This window comes from Myotis davidii, unplaced genomic scaffold, assembly GCF_000327345.1.
Source record: "Myotis davidii unplaced genomic scaffold, ASM32734v1 scaffold807, whole genome shotgun sequence".
Lineage (NCBI taxonomy): Eukaryota > Metazoa > Chordata > Mammalia > Chiroptera > Vespertilionidae > Myotis > Myotis davidii.
The window spans coordinates 2,311,936-2,324,295 of record NW_006298272.1 but is presented as its reverse complement, the minus strand read 5'-3'; positions in this window follow the sequence as shown (position 1 = coordinate 2,324,295).

Here is a 12,360-nt window from a genome sequence, read left to right as displayed (position 1 = left end):
CTGTCCTCCGGGTGTCACATTTGTCCTCCATGCAGTGCGATGTAGTATGACATGGGGGGGCCCAGTGGGAGGGGCCACTGACAAATGCAATGTGGGTCCAGACCAGGAGTCTCTCGGGCAGATCAGTTCTAGAAAAATCTGAAAATTGGGTCCCTTAAAACTCCTTGTGGCCACCCCATTACTTATTTCCAAGGATCCCTGTGGCCCAGTTTGAAGATTCTGGCAGAAAAAGGAAGGGGATGGAGATGATGGGAGCTGAGTTGGGAAGGAAGTGGGCGGGAACCAGAGGACAGCAGGGTCTCATGGGACATGCAAGTGGCTTTGGACTTGATCCCAAGGTCCTGGGAAGCTACTAAAAGGCTGCAAGGAGGGGGGTGACATGATTAAAGGCGATTTTTTATAAAAGGAGAGCAGATGGGAGCCGTGTGGGGGCTGGTACTCGAGCACCAGCTGGGGTGCTGGTGCCTGGATGACGGGCCGGTGCATTCCTCATGCCCAGCCCCCGGCAGCAGGTGGTCCTGTCTGATGCAGGCAGGTGGCCTGGTCCCTAAGCCTCCCTGCATGAGCCCAAGTGGCAGATGGGGACGTCACACGGGAGGAGGACACGGGAGACGCCAAGCAGCATCCGGAAGAGGCAGGTAGAGCCACACCCGTCGTTGCTCTCCAGACACCAGGGGGGGAACAGGTGCTGGTGAAACACGCACCGCCATCTGCTCCTGTGAAAACTAGGCCTATTTCTGTTCACAAATGTCCAGAAACTCCTGATGCCAGTCTCTCAGGGAGGAAGCAGGGTCAGCTGAGGGTCAGCTGCACTCCCCAAATTGTTTCGAGGTTTTACCAGGAAGTACTGACGCAGCAAAGGCAGCCCCCGTGCCACGTGTGTGTGTGTCCGCCGCACACACGGCCCTGCCCCGTGTCAGGTGAAGGCGGAACACGGGTGCAAGCCCTCGGGGCACGGCCTGCGTCCGGGCGGGGAGTGGGACTTACTTCTGACACAGGACTCAAGTGGACAAAGAAGGAAAAGAAGCCAAGAGTGACCCTTCCAGGGCACTGCTACAGGTGTGGCCACGGGAGCCAAGACGCGGTGACGGAGGAGGGCTTTGCAGCTCGCATGCCACAGGGAAGGAGGCAGACCTGTGGCCTGGGACCCAGTCGCTGGGGGAGTGGAGCCCGTAGAGCAGAGAGTGCAGGTTCACCCACACGGGTTTCAGTCTGATGTGGAATTAGTTTAAAATGAGAAAAAAATCTCAAAAAGTAAGACTTTAAAAGCTGACATGTCCAGACAAATAACTACTGTAATAGCGTGAGCCTTTCTTAGGGTTATGCAACCATCCGACACGCTAGTCTGGCGTGGTAAGTAGGAATCTGTGTTTTACCCCCGATTGTTGGATGAGTGGAATAGCCACATGCTTGGACTCTAATGCATATTTGATAAAATCAGTGATGTCCTTACGCAGTTTGAATGTAGCTCCAGGAGCTTGTCCCACTCGGCAGATAAAGCCGACGGTGCGGTGAGCACGCCGACTCTGTCTGCACTTCCTTCAGCGTCACGGTCGTTCATCCACAGGACCAGCGTCACACTGAAGGACGTGGTGTCTGGCTAACTTACTGGGTTACAGACAAAGTACAGGCCTGGCCCACGAGGGGTGAGCTTCCCAGCTCCCTCCAGGGGCGGGTCTCAGTCTGTGACTCCGTCACCAGCGCTCGCCTCCCTCGTCACCCCCTCGCTGTCTGTCCTTCTGTCTGTAACCCAATCACACATTTGCGAGACGTGGTGACAGTATGTCATGTTCCGTGTTTATGGCCTTTCATGCTTTATTTTGTTTTCTTTCTTGGGGCCTTTCGTGCTTTAAAACAAATACTGAAAAGTGTTAAAATTGTTTTTCACAAGTGTCTTCTCATAAATGGCTTCGCCCGCACCCTTTCTCCAACCTGTGCTCTCCTCCATGTCCTTCGGACACTGACCTTTCTCTGCTGAAAGGCACGTGCTGTCCCTCCCTCACTTCCCGCATGTCTGTCAAGAGGACACCAACGTGGCCGCCAGACCCTCCAGATGAGCTGTCGCCTCGGGGCCTGCGCGTCCGTCAGTGCTCTGTGCACCGGAGAACCCGCAGGTTCCCCTGGCCATCTGCCAAGGTGTCGGCAGCGTCCTGTGCAACGTCACTCCCTCCCTGGGCACCAGTTACCCTGGACACATGTCACTGGCCTTGACCTGTGGCCTTTTTGTTACCTGGATCCTGTGTCTCTGATGCCTCTGGGTGCCTCCCGGGCAGCAGCTCCACGCCTCCACCTCCCAGGCCTCCTCTGAGGTGCTGTTCAGAGGGAGGACAAGCACTTCCTCTCCCACCCTCTAGTGCAGCTTTTCTTAACATTTTTATTGATTTCAGAGAGGAAGGGAGAGGGAGAGAGAGAAGCACCAGTAATCAGAGAGAACCACTGATCGGCTGCCTCCTGCACACCCCCTATGGGGGATCGAGCCTGCAACCTGGGCATGTGCCCTGACTGGTGTTGTGCCCAGATTTCAAGGTTCCCAAAAAGCCCACCAGGGAGCCAGCGAGTCCGATGCAAAAGCAAAGAATCCTTCATTTCAAACCTAGGTTTGGCTCCCCTGCCACACTCACCGATGCAACGGTAAGCCCCAGTGGCCGAGAGAGCGCGAGGCCTGATGGGATTGTGGGTTTTATAGTAAGGGCAGGGGAGGGGACTGTGGGCCCCGCCGATTGGCCAGCACGAGTCGGGTCTTGTTACACAGGATGTGGTCATCTCTATGGCGCCCACGTCCCTTGATTGTCATTGGTTAGTTCAAAGAAATCCCGGGTGTGGCCAGCAGGGGCCTGGGCTCCCGGGAAGAAGGCACTCTCCTGAGCACATGGCGGCCGCCCCAAAAATGGAGGACCCAGGGAAGATGGAGGTCGCAGTCCTAGCCCGCCCCCCCCACCCCCCCAGAAGTCGGTGCCCAAGGCCACCAGCAGCGTGGTCAGGCTGTGCCTCATGGGGCCCGGCGGCCGGTCCACGTAGGCCCCGCGAGGACTCGCCCTTTCAACCGGGAATTGAACTGTGACCTCCTGGTTCATAGGTAGATGCTCAACCACTGAGCCACGCCGGCCGGGCTAGTATAGCTTTTCTTATCAAAACTTAAAGTCCAGATTTTTCAGAAAAAATGATTGTTTTTTTTCTCTTTTGGAGATCCATGCCAATTTCTGTTGCTTACTGAATCATATGTCACTCTCAGATTTGTCCTCTCTGCCAAGAGCTGTATTTATTAGTTAATATCACTGCGCCAAACCCTCCCCTTAAATCTTTCAGGGCCCTGGTGTGTCCACAGAGTTTTCACCATTAATCTCATGTTTTCAGCAAAAGATGTATTATTCTTACAACACTCTCACGTTCAGACTCCCTACACATATTTTAGGTTAAAATTTTTTTCTTACTATTTTCTCATTCTTTCTTCTTTGCCCAATATCATCTAATTTAACAAGTATTTGACCTTACCATGCACCACCTGGACCAGGCACCAAGGACACCACTGGAGAAGGGAGAGGGTCTTACCCTCGGGAGCTTGCGGGCCAGACAGGAAGGAGACAGGTCAGATGGACTTTTCTATTCACTAAGCACTTGTTAGCGCCTCTCTCTCACGGACTAGTATCTCTAAAGGGAACACAATAGTAGCCACCTGAAGATTAAGCAGTAAGTGACAGCAAGCCAGAGGGGAGGGAGAGAAAAGCGTGGAATGGCCAGCACAGCCAGTGTCTACGAGTGTTTTTTACCTCCTGACTCACCTGTGGCCTGGCCACACGACACAGGACAACGCCGTGGTGCAGAGGGAAGCCCTTTGAGACAGCGGCAAGGGACCCACTTAAGTAGAGTGATCGCCGAGAAGTAAAGCTACGGGAACTGTAATAGGCAAACACTAACCCTCAGAAGCTGGGGGGTCGTATTAACATGACAGCAGGTTTCAGAGGAAGGACAGTTAACACAAATAAGAACAAAATACACCCGGAAGACACTCCGAACGCTGTCCCCTTACGACGGAGCCTCAGAACATGTGAAGGAAGCGCTGACAGAATTACACGAAAGGCCAGCAACTGGCCTTAGTGCCATAAACAATGGAGCGAGGTTGCGTGATACCAGCTCACTGTGCATTTCTATACACTAGCCAGGATGGTCCAAGGTAGAGATTAAACAATTTCATTTATGAGAAAAACAGCCCAGCTGGTGTGGCTCAGTGGTTGAGCATTGACCTATGAACCAGGAGGTCGTGGTTCGATCCCTAGTCGGGGCACGTGCCCAGGTTTCAGGTTCGATCCCCAGTGTGGGGCGTCAGGAGGCAGCCGATCCATGATTCTCTCTCATCACTGATGTTTCTCTCTCTCTCTCTCCCTCTCTCTTCCTCTCTGAAATCAATAAAAATATATTAAACAACAACAACAAATCTTAGGAATGAAATTAGCCAAGGAGACAAGGTCAGTCGCACGGACCAATGGCAGGGAATAGACAGCCGAGGAATGAATCGCTGGTGTCTGGTTGGTCACCTTTTGACAAAGACTGTCCAATGGGGAAAGGCCCGTCGCCTCACATGACTGCTGCCAGGAAAACTGGATACTTGCCAGCAAAGAATGAAACAGAGCCCTTCTCTTACACAATATACAGAAATCAACGCAAAATTGTTCAGCACCTACACTTATGAGCTCAAATGATAAAACTCTGACACGAAAACGGAGGGCAGTCGTCATGACGCTGGAGTTGGCAGTGACACCAAATGCACGGGCAGCACAAGAAAAGACAAGCTGGACGGACGTTGTCAAACTGAGCAGCGTTCGTGCAACAAGGACTCTGTCGCGGGGGGAGGGGCAGCCCAGCCTCGGAGAAGACACTTGCCAGTTACGTATCTGATGAAGGGTTACTACCCAGGACATAGCGAGCCCCTAACGCAACCATAAACACCAGCCCAATTCGAAGATGGGCAAAAGACCCAACGAGACATTTCTCCAAAGAAGATACACAAGTGGCCAAAGAGCTCCTGGAAGGATGCTAACTGTCACCTCTCATCAGGGAAACGCACATCAGAGAGGCTGCCTCCACCCAGGAGGATGACTGTTAAAACAACAGAAAAGAACAAGAGGTGGCGAGGCCGGGGGGACATCGGAGTCCGCGTAGCCACGGGGAAGGGGAACGTGCCGTCGCTGTGGCAGACAGCGTGGCGGTTCCTCAGAAACTGGAATAGAATCACCATGTATCTTATAGATTTGAAGGCACATGTACGCCAACGCCCACAGCAGCATCGTTCACAATAGCCTAGAAACGTCCGGCGGAAGCAGCCTGATTATCTGGACGGGCGAAGGGACTGTGGAACAGGGAGCCCGTACATGCCCTGAAATAGCATTCCTCCCCAAAGGCGAGAATTTGCTGCAAAACTCGGTGGGCCTGGAAAATAGTCCGGGAAGTGAAATTAGCCAGACACAGCATGACAGACATTTCATGATTCCCTGAACGCGAGGCACCCAGAACAGGCGGTGATGGAGAAAGAGAAAGAAGAAAAGAGGCCGCAGGGACCCTGGGCAGGGGCGGGGCTCTGCTTGGGGCCGCAGAAGAGTTCTGGAGATGGCGGTGGGTGAGGGTGGATAACGCTGGAATGCACTTATTGCCGTTGAGTTGCACACCTGCAAGTGTGTACACGATACAGTGTATGATGCGTGTATTTTGCCACATTAAGCATGAAAAGCTTTAAAACATCTGAGAGAATTTTAAAGAGATGAATCAGCAAGTACTCTTCAAGACCGCTCTTGGTAATGGACAGGACAAAGAGCAAACATCAGCAAGGATGACTGAGAACTGAAAAACATCACCAATCAACTCAAGCTAACTGGGACCTACCGGCTACCTGGCCAAAACAGTAGGACATACGGTATTTTCAAGTGCCCAGCCAGGAACATTCACCAAAATAGGCCATTTTCTGGGCCACGTAACATACCCTCATCAATTTAAGAGCATAAATAAAAACAATCCCAGGTGTTTCCACAATAAATTAAACTAGAAAATCAATAACACCAAAGTATCTGAAAATAATCTGCAAATATGTACTTTTTAAAAATATATTTTTATTGATTTCAGAGAGAAAGGGAGAGGGAGAGAGACATAAAAACATCAATGATGAGCATCATCAATCGGCTGCCTCCTGCACACTCGCTACCAGGATTGAGCCCATAACATGGGGATGTGCCCTGACCAGGAATTGAACCGTGACCTCCTGGGTTGTAAATTGAAGCCCAGCCACTGAGCAACACTGGCCGGGCCCAATGTACTTCTAAGTAGCCAATGGGGCAACGAGGAAGTTTCTAGGATGATGATAACCGTTTGAACTGGATACAAATGAAAATGCAACGTAGCAGACTTGTGGACTGTAAAAGCAACTGGAAGAAGAAGAGTGACTCAAACCCAGAGCAGGACGAACATAAAGGAAAGAGAAGTCGAGACAACTCAGACACTAGAGGAACTTGAACCCAAACCAGGTATTTGAAAAGATCAATATGATTAATAAACTCACCTGGCTGACCAAGAACTCGAGCGGACACACAAACTGCCAGGACTGGAAATGAGTGAACGAGCCCAATGCCGATCCCACAAACAGCAAAAGAACAAGACAGCTCTGGGTGGTTCTCTACCCTCGTAAAGTTAACAACTGGATTATGCAGACCAGTTACTTCCAATCTCGCTCAAGGGAAAACAGGAACTAAATCGTTCTGTTTTTATTAAAGAAACTGGATTCTCCCCCTCTCCCTTCCTCTCTGAAATCAGTTATATATATATGACAAAACCCAGAGAGTGTAACTATGGACTTCAATTAATATGAATGTGTTAACATTGGCTCATCCAGTGGTTCTCAACCTTCCGGCCCTTTAAATACAGTTCCTCATGTTGCTACTTCATAACTGTAATTTTGCTACTGTTATGAATCGTCATGTAAATATCTGATATGCAGGATGGTCTTAGGTGCGACCCCTGTGAAAGGGTCGTTTGACCGCCAAAGGGGTTGCGACCCACAGGTTGAGAAACGCTGGGCTCATCAGTTGTAACAAATGTAAGATGTTAAAAACAGGGAAATGGGTGGTTGGTGAGGGGCTGTATGAAAACTACCTTTGGCTCAATATTTTCTGTCGATCTAAAACTGCTAAAATGTCTATTAATTTTTATAAATATCTAATTAAAAATATGTTATAGCCTCTCATTCCTCCCTTGGTTATTTATTTATTTTGTTACCAAAGTATAAGACGAGGACATGCATTTCACTCACGTCACGTGTTCTCATCCCTGCTCCTTCCTGGCTCGATGTCCTTGCCGTTTCCTGGCCTGTTTTCTTCTTTCTGGTGGAAACAGCCGCCAGCAGAGGACACTAGGAGGCAGGCGTCCCCTCTGCGGAGGGGCCTTGGGCTCCCGCAGGCTTGGCTCTAGCTGCCCCTGCCCTGCCCTGCCCCCCGCGGGCACCTCGGGGATGAACCCACGCTCAGAGCTCAGAGACTAGGCTCTGTCTGCAGGGCGGCCAGAGGATCTTGAAGAAAGAAGGTGGGAGTCTGGACGCGGGAAGGGGACTCCCAGCTTGTCGGGATGCTCCTGTGTCAGGAACATTGAAAGGCTTTTGTTTGTTTGGTTTTCCCTTTTGTAGACACCAGAGTTCCCCATCCAGCTAAGTTCTCAAGAAAATAGAATACATTTCACTTAAGTTAACCACTGTTTAGTAAGGGATTCAGGTTTTGGCTTAATTTGCTGTAGCTCTTCAAAGAAAACTCCCAGTAATGAGAGCAAATAAATGAAGATATTAAAAGCTTCACTAAGAGTCTGCTTCTCAGAGCCTGTAATTAATCTGTAAAATCATTTCATGTTCAGGTCTTACTTAGGAACTTGGTTCATTAAGAGTTTCGTTCGACTGGCTCATAAAACTCTGAATGTGATGCCCTGTATTCCCAGAGGTTATCCAAGGAAGGACGTGGGCCGATCCCGCAGAGGCTCACGTGGGAAAATGCTTCGACTATTTATAGCAGCTCTTCGCTCTGGAAATCCCAGGCCTCGCGGCTATTTATAGTCACTCTTGGGGTTAAGGGTGAGCGCAGAAATCTGGAAAATGCTGCCTGCTCTTCCCCCGCGTGGAGGCGGGTCGGCTGTCTCCCTGGGGTTTGGGCACCAGGCCCCTCGAAGAGCCGTTCTGGAAATGACAGTAAACGCATCCTTGTTGAGGGAACAGCAGTTTTAGTCCAGGCGGGCGCTGTTTCCCGGTTCAGTGATGCTGTGTCCAAGTGGACTGCAAACTGGACACTGTCCCCGGCCAGGGCCTGCCATGTGAAATGTGGGGAGGGGAGTGGGGTCGCAAACATTTGCGGAGGGGCTAACGGAGACTCCCCAAGGCTGGTCGATTGAGCTGAATAAAATGACCAAATCTTCCTTCCTCCGAGGGAGACCAATTCTGAGAATTCCCCAGACCTCAGGCCCCCCTCCTCCTGCTGTGATATGGGGCACAGGCCTCACCGTAGGCAGCACGGACTGCAGGACCTGCCGGCGCTGGGAGCCTGATGGGTCGCTGCTCAGTGTGTTCTGTGGGGAGAGAAAGGTTAGGGTTCCTGCAGTAGAACGTCCTGAGAGCTGGCCTGCTGAGCTGGGGGCTGGGGGGAGCGGCCCTGTTTCTTCAGAATGGAATCGGTTGGTTCAAGGGCTCAGAATGAATGGCCATGACTGCCATCAACACACCACAAACACCCAGTGCTGGGAGAAGTGGGTAAAAAGCTGTGGGGCATGGACACCAGGGAATCCTGGGCAGCAGTAAAAAGAAGGGTCTCTGACTCTGAGGCAGCACGGAGGGGCCTGGAGAGCATCGTGCTGAGTGAAACAGCCAGTCAGAGAAGACAAGTGTCACAGGGTCTCACTCATGTGTGGAATCTAATGAACAAAGTAAACGGATGGACGGATGGAACAGGAGACACGGAAGCAGGGAGCAGAGTGCGGACTCTCAGAGGGAAGGCGGGGGTGGGGGTGGGAGGTAATCGAGGGAAGACCTTGTGTGCATATATGCACGGCCCATGCACACAGTGGGGTGGGGGTGGAGTGGGCTGGAGGGGCCAATGGGGAAAAGGGGACATGTAATACTTTCAACAATAAAGATTTATTTAAAAAGGACTCCCAGCAGAAGGGAACATAGTGCCTTGATCCTGACGGGACTTGTGCGGGAGCTTAGAGACGATTAGGGATGGAGACGTACCAGCTAGGAAAACAACACGACCAGGCCGCGGCCTCGGCTTCCCCTGCACACGCCCCGTGCAAAGTCCCACCTGCCCAGAGGTACCAGTCCTCCCCAAGGCAGAGCTGTGAGCAGGGCCCTGGGTGGCAGTCAGCTCAGACCGAAGCCGCCTGCACGAAGCCGCTGTGCACGCAGTGCGCCCTCGGCCTGTGCCCGCTCCCGCCATGTCCAGCTCCTGGTCCAGCCGGACTCCCCACAGCACAGGACCCCGAGGGCCATCCATGTCGCCTCGCATGCAACACTTTTTCTCGCTGCGCATCATCCACCATCCAGACACACCCCGTCTACCCATCCTCCTATCGGTGGGCACTGGGGCTGCTTCCCGCCGGCTCTGCACCCACCAGCAGCGGGGAGGGCGCCCTTCCCCACACCCTGGCCAGCAAGGTTGCTTGTTGATGTGCTGATGGCAGCCATCCTGAGAGCGGGAGGTGACAGCTCACTGTGGTTTTGATGTTCATCCCTCTGATGCTTAGCGACATCGAGCATCTTTCTGTGCGTCTGTTCGCTGTCTGTGTGTCTCTCAGAGAAATGTTTGCTCATGTCCTCTGCCCGTTTTGATTGGATGACTTATTTTTTGCTGTTGAGATGTATGAGTTCCGAATGCATTTTGGATCTCCACCCCTTCTTATATGTATCATTGGTGGAACAGTTCACCCCATACAGTAGCTTGTCTCTTTGTTTTGTTGACCGCTTTCTTCTCTGTGCAGAAACAAAGACTAACTCCATAGGGTTTGACTGATATGTGGAATCCACAAAACACAAAACAAAACAAAACCAGACAGAGAAACAGAGATTCAACGGATAGTTTCCAGGGGGGAGGGGCGTGGGGAATGGGTTAAAAAGGTGAAGGGGACCCAGCCGGTGTTGCTCAGTGGTTGGGCATCGACCTATGAACCAGGAGGTCAGGGTTCCATTCCCAGTCAGGGCACATGCCTGGGTTGTGGCTCGATCCCCAGTGTGGGGCGTGCAGGAGGCAGCCGATCCATGATTCTCTCTCATCATGGATGTTTCTATCGCCCTCTCCCTTCCTCTCAGAAAACAGTAAAAACATATTAAACAAAGAAAAGGCGAAGGGAACAGAGTCAACAACATTGTTGTAGGTTCAGGGTGACAGGTGAGTCCTAGCATCAGGGGTGACCACGGGGTAAGGTATAGGAGTGTTGAACCACCATATTGTACATCGAAGCTAATATGACACTGTGTACCAACTCTACTTAAAATGAAAACATGAATCTCAGGAAGAGAAAAGTGGGGTTGAGTGCCACGCTGGGCGGCCTGCTCCCCGCATCCTGTCACGCTGGGGGCGCACACGTGGGCCAGTCTCAGTTTATCCTGAACGTTCTTGCACTTTCACGTGTCCTGAACAGAAGACACCAGGAGATGATCCCTTAAAAGTGCCCACTGGGTCTCAGGGGAGTGGGAGCCGCCCGCCCAGGCCTCACGGTTACGGGAAGCGAGACGGCAACAACCGGCAGCCGCGGCTGGTTCTCGGCTTCGCCGAGGAGCAGCAGCAGCAGCCGGAGTACCCGACAGGCTTCCCCAGGCGGAAGGCGGAGCAGAAGAAGGCGGCCACAGAGGAGATCCCACAGCGGCTCAGGGAGGAGCTGGCAGAGGGAGGAGGCGCTGGAGGCGGCGGACGGACAGAGCCAGTGCAGTATGACCCCCAACCGCACAGTCACTGTGACCACCATCAGGAACCTGGACTCTTAAGGGGCCCGGCCTGGGTCTGAGGAGCTGTCACCCCTGGAGAAGCCAACCAAAGCCTCACCCAGGAAGTGCAGAGCCCCTACTGTCCCAGCGGGTCTCCTCTCACAGCATCACTGCACACACACACACAGTCGCAAAAAGTCAAGGAGAAACATCGTCGACGAGCCCAGGACTCCACCAAGAAGCCCCCGAGTGCCACCGTACCAGCAAGACCTAGCGCCGCCGGCTGACCGGCAAAGCCCGCACGGCGGAGAGTGAGCCCGGGAGCCAGGCCAGGCTGCGGCCGGGGCTGCCAGGATCTGTCCTGCCTCTGCTTGGCGGTCCCGTAGCCCAGCCTGCAGCAGAAGCAGGCAGCTGGGAACGGCCCTCTCTCAGGAGGAACCTTCTGAACCACCTTTAGAGCATCTAGCCAAAATGGTGGCCACTTCTTACTTAACTCAAGGCTCCTTGGGTGCTGTCTGCAGCTGTCCATCACCATTTGAATAATCTGTTGTACTTAGAATAGAGGAACTAATTTAATTCTAAATGTATACACCCCTGGGCCTGCCTCAGGAAAAAAAAAAGTGCGCCTGGGCCCCATGAACTTTGGGGCCTGGGCCTGGGCACAGCATTTTATTGGGGAAAACGATCTGATGACGGGCTCAGAGCCAGGGCAGAACCCACTGCATGAGAATCATGACAAAAACATCAGGAGGCCCAGCTGGTATGGCTTGGTGGATAGAGCTTCGTCCTGTGGACTGAAGGGTCCTGGGTTCGATTCCGGTCAAGGGCACAGGCCTAGGCCGCGGGCTCAACCCCCAGTGGGGGGCGTGCAGGAGGCAGCCAACCAATGATTCTCCCTCATCACTGATGTTCCTAACCCTCCCTCCCTCTCCCTTCCTCTCTGAAATCAATAAAAAATATTTTAAAAATTAAAAAAAGAAAATAGCTCATGGGTGGGATGGAGAGAGAGGAGGGAGGCTTTAAAAAGAAACACCAGGGACCCCACCATCTCTTTCCTTCCTGTTCCCACGGGGCCCCCCACAAACCACACTTCCCGCCGGTGGACCTTCCACGGGGCCACCTGGCGGCGCTCTGGCAGCATCTGCGAAGGGTTCCCGTTGACCCCTGTCCCCCGGGCCCAAGGGATTTCACGGCACAACCCAGGCCACCAGGAGACCGCCCCCGTGTCAGGTGGGAATTGACTTTCCTGGGGCTCAAGTCCGTGCGAAACTCTCCCGTGGGCTCAGGGGGGAAGCGGCTACCTTGGGGCCAACAAGGAACCGAGTGTGGACCGGACTTGACCTCCGAGCCCACCCAGCGGGAGGCGTGGGGTGGCGCAGGCAGCAGCCACTGGAGGCCGAGCCCGAGGGCCCGGGGGACTGCAGGTG